The sequence below is a fragment of the Sinocyclocheilus rhinocerous genome, unplaced genomic scaffold, assembly GCF_001515625.1.
Source record: "Sinocyclocheilus rhinocerous isolate Xijiao unplaced genomic scaffold, SAMN03320098_v1.1 scaffold1660, whole genome shotgun sequence".
In the NCBI taxonomy this organism is placed as follows: Eukaryota; Metazoa; Chordata; class Actinopteri; order Cypriniformes; family Cyprinidae; genus Sinocyclocheilus; species Sinocyclocheilus rhinocerous.
This window is the reverse complement of record NW_015664758.1, coordinates 41,134-45,698: the sequence shown is the minus strand read 5'-3', so window position 1 is coordinate 45,698 and position 4,565 is coordinate 41,134.

Sequence of the window (4,565 nt, the reverse complement as noted above, 5' to 3'; positions counted from 1 at the left end):
GTCTTATAGCCCACTGCTTTTCTCCCCACACGACTATGTCAGCCCCTTCACTCATACGTTTCTGGTTCACTCCGGTTGTATTTTTGGCCACTGCATGATGAGGGAGCGATGGCAAAGCCAGAGCCGATTCTCTGCCTCGACTTCCTCTGATGGATTGTGGACAGAATCTGAGTTTGCACTCGCCTGCAGGAGGGTTCCCTGTCTCAGCCTTTCACCATAGAATTACATCTCAGCCACATGTATCGTGATTGTTTTGTGCTTCCTGCAAGATTCAGTGCATTTTGCTGTTGAGGAAGCCCTTTTTTTTAAAAAGTGATTACATGTTTAATTCATGACAGCCGCTGTGGCCATGTAGCAGAAAGTCCAAAAATAAAGACAAAAGGAGGACAGGGTGTGTTTATTATTAATTATTATCAGGCTCTTATTATGCTTCAAATAAATTAGTTTGATTACTTCCAAACGACAACTGCTACTGTGCTATCAAGAAATATGACTGACGCATGTTTCTTGCAAAATAAATAAATGTTATAACACAAGTTATTTTAAACGAAATCTTTATCGAAAAAGTCAAAGAAGTCGAATTTGAAGAAGTCAAATTTGAAGAAGTCGAACCATCCACCACCAGTGTGCAGCATCCACCTGGATGATGTGACGGCAGCCATATTGCGCCACAACGCCCACCACACACCAGCTTACTGGTGGAGAGGAGACAGAGTGATGAAGCCAATCAGCAGATATGGGGATGATTAGGAGGCCATGATGGACAGAGGCCAATGGGCGAAATTTGTCCAGGATGCCGGGGTTACACCCCTACACTTTTTCGAAGGACATCCTGGGATTTCTCTGACCACAGAGAGTCAGGACCTCGGTTTAACATCTCATCCGAAGGATGGTGCTTGTTGACAGTACAGTGTCCCCATCACTATACTGGGACGTTAGGACCCACACAGACAACAGGGTGAGCGCCCCCTGCTGGCCTCACTAACACCTATTCCAGCAGCAACCTAGTTTTCCCAAGAGTTCTCCCATCCAGGTACTGACCAGGCTCAACCCTGCTTAGCTTCAGTGGGCAACCAGTCTTGGGCTACAGGGTGATATGGCTGCTGACATAGAAGAAATCAAAGAAGTCGAAGAAGAAGTCATCAAAGAAGAAGCTGAATTTGGAAAAAGTCATTGTTGAAGAAGAAGTCATTGAAGAACTGTTTCAACTGTTTCTTCAAACTATCTGCTTTTGTCTTCAATGGAAGAATGTAGACGTTTGGAACAACTTGAGGATGAGTAAATGTTGACAGAATTCTCTCTTTAACTTGAAACAATGGCATCTACCGATTGACAAGTACGAAAAAATTCTGCGCCAGTTAAGTAAAGCAAAAAAGTATGTTTATAATTGGGTGCGTAGATTCAGTTAATAGAAGAAAAATACAAAAAGCCAAGGCAAAAAATCCTGTCCCCATCACTATACTGGGACGTTAGGACCCACACAGACAACAGGGTGAGCGCCCCCTGCTGGCCTCACTAACACCTATTCCAGCAGCAACCTAGTTTTCCCAAGAGTTCTCCCATCCAGGTACTGACCAGGCTCAACCCTGCTTAGCTTCAGTGGGCAACCAGTCTTGGGCTACAGGGTGATATGGCTGCTGACATAGAAGAAATCAAAGAAGTCGAAGAAGAAGTCATCAAAGAAGAAGCTGAATTTGGAAAAAGTCATTGTTGAAGAAGAAGTCATTGAAGAACTGTTTCAACTGTTTCTTCAAACTATCTGCTTTTGTCTTCAATGGAAGAATGTAGACGTTTGGAACAACTTGAGGGTGAGTAAATGTTGACAGAATTCTCTCTTTAACTTGAAACAATGGCATCTACCGATTGACAAGTATGAAAAAATTCTGCGCCAGTTAAGTAAAGCAAAAAAGTATGTTTATAATTGGGTGCGTAGATTCAGTTAATAGAAGAAAAATACAAAAAGCCAAGGCAAAAAATCCGCACACCAAACGAAATGCAAAGTTCAAGGTCCTTTGAACAGAAGTTTATTCCTGAAGATTTACATGGAGGTGACAAAAAAACTAAAGTGCACAAACAAAAAAGTGACTGTGCACACACATACAAAAAAGCAAACGTTTTGAATTGTCCAGCTGATTCAGTTTGATCATCTGTTCTCTGTTTTGTGCCTTGACCTCCTTAAATGTTTGTTAACCAGTGTTGGAATCTTTAGCACTGAAGATAGTCCAGCCAGGACTGAAACGTTTGCTTTTTTTGTATGTGTGCGCACAGTCACTTTTTTGTTTGTGCACTTTAGGTTTTGTTGTCACCTCTATGTAAATCTTCAGGAATAAACTCCTGTTCAAAGGACATTGAACTTTGCATTTCTTTTGATGTGCAGATTTTTTGCCTTGGCTTTTTGTATTTTTCTTCTGTCTACCGATTGACGCCATGCTAACCAGCTAAACCTTGGCTGCATTCCAATATGCCTGCTTCCCTACCATGTTAGGTTTCCTATTTCTGGTGTGCATCCAATGGACAATTTACTACCCTGTTAGGCCACAGGAGAGGAGCTGTAAATGGTAAAGAAGTGATTTAACTGAAACCGTAGGTTACATGACAATGACATGGCAAATACAACCAAATTACACTGATACAACACATGTTCACATTATATAGAACATACTTTTTAACAGTTGCAAAGTAATTACTTATTCATAAGAAGTACCTACTTAGAGAGTATGTGATTTCGATTACTTCCAATCCTTGACTACTAGAGGCCAATATGTAATGGATGGCTTTATTACATTTCTTCAGTGGTCTGTTGATCCAGCCTTTTCCTCTGAAAGCATCTTAAATTTGCTTTGGCCTTTTTCCTGTTTGCAGAAAACTCTGAAGTTAATGTCATCATATTACGCTTGATTTACAGAATGTGTTGTTAACCTTGAGGGCATTTCTCAAAATTGAGGTAATCTGGATTGATCTGCAGTATAGATAGCTTTTGCTGTTAATTTGACTCGGGGCCCGTTCAGAAACTGGGCTGCCATTCAAATGATGGGCAGCTTGGACATTCTCCAATGGAGAAGCGTAGGAGTGTTGGCTCATCAGATGCGGTCTTGTTCCAAGACTGTTCAGTCACAATGGACAGCCTCACATGACCAGACCCGAGCCATTAAGTACAAAAAACCCAATCAGGCTAATGTATTGCGTCACTCTCATAGCAAAAGCATGTCATCAAGTTCATGAAGATTATGGGTCTTAACAACTGGACATACATTTGCAAAGGAAGCAAATTAAAAAGGGGCCAATCATATAGAACATGTTTTTGAACTTAAAAATTCAAGTGTAAGAAAATGGAATGGAAAAAATGGTACACAGATGTGTGTGTGTGTGTGTGTGTGTGTTTTTGTGATTTATGAGGACACAAATTTGTATAATGACATCGGTATGACATAGGTATTACAACGAGAAGGTGATTTATGAGGACATTTTGAGTGTCTCCATATTTCAAAAGGCTTATAAATCATTCAGAATGAGTTTTTTTTTTTATCTAAAAAGGCAGAAAGTTTCCTGTAAGGGGTAGGTTTAGGTGTAGGGCGTTAGAAAATACAGTTTGTACAGTATAAAAACCATTACGCCTATGGAGAGTCCCCGTAAACCACAAATGCAAGTGTGTGTGTTTGTGTGTGTGTGTGTGTGTGTGTGTGTGCGTGCGTGTGTGTGTGTGTGTGTTTTAAGAAAGAAACATGATGCATGAGACACTATAAAATATGCAAACACAATGGTCAAACATATCTGTCTAGCACATTTACATAGAAAAACAATGGAATAGTAGTGCAGAAATGCATTCTTTGTCAAGGGTCCTAACTTGCTTTGCAAGACATCTGGAACTCAAAGGGTTTCATGAAGAATATTCTGAGTTTCAAAATGAAAATGGATGTGGAGGACTAGAACTGTCAGACTTCATAAAGAAATACTAAATAAAAAAAGCATAAGATGCCATACGACTACATTGCGCGACATTTAAAGTTTTCGTAAATCATACAATAGCCGTGCGATGAACAGACTGAAATGTTTTCATGTTTTCATTGACTATTTCAACATCCGCACTAGCTCTCCTTGATGTGTTCACTGGAGAAGTAACTATCTATATATAGCATGTATAATATAGACTATTTGAAATTATATTTCAAAGTTCTTTTATGTCCTTTTTGGAACTTGACAGCTTTAGTCCCAATTAATTGTAATTGTATATAAAACAGAGACCAGCACATTCTTCAAAATATTCTCCTTGAGTTTCACAGAAGATTATAACTTTTTTTTTTTTTTAACATCAGATACCATTATTAAAATATATTTCCAAAACCTACAAAAGAAAAAAAATTATAATAATTTCAAGACTGCTGCAAATAAATCTTTTTTTCTCACAGGTGCAAATATAACAACTGCAGGCCCGCTGGGCGGTTTGAGGACATCCCAGACAGCAACAAGTGTCGGCCCAGATCCGGCCCACATCTGGCCCGCATGGATTTCACACGGGCCAGATGCGGGCCGGATCTGGGCCAACACTATGTTGCTGTCTGGGATGT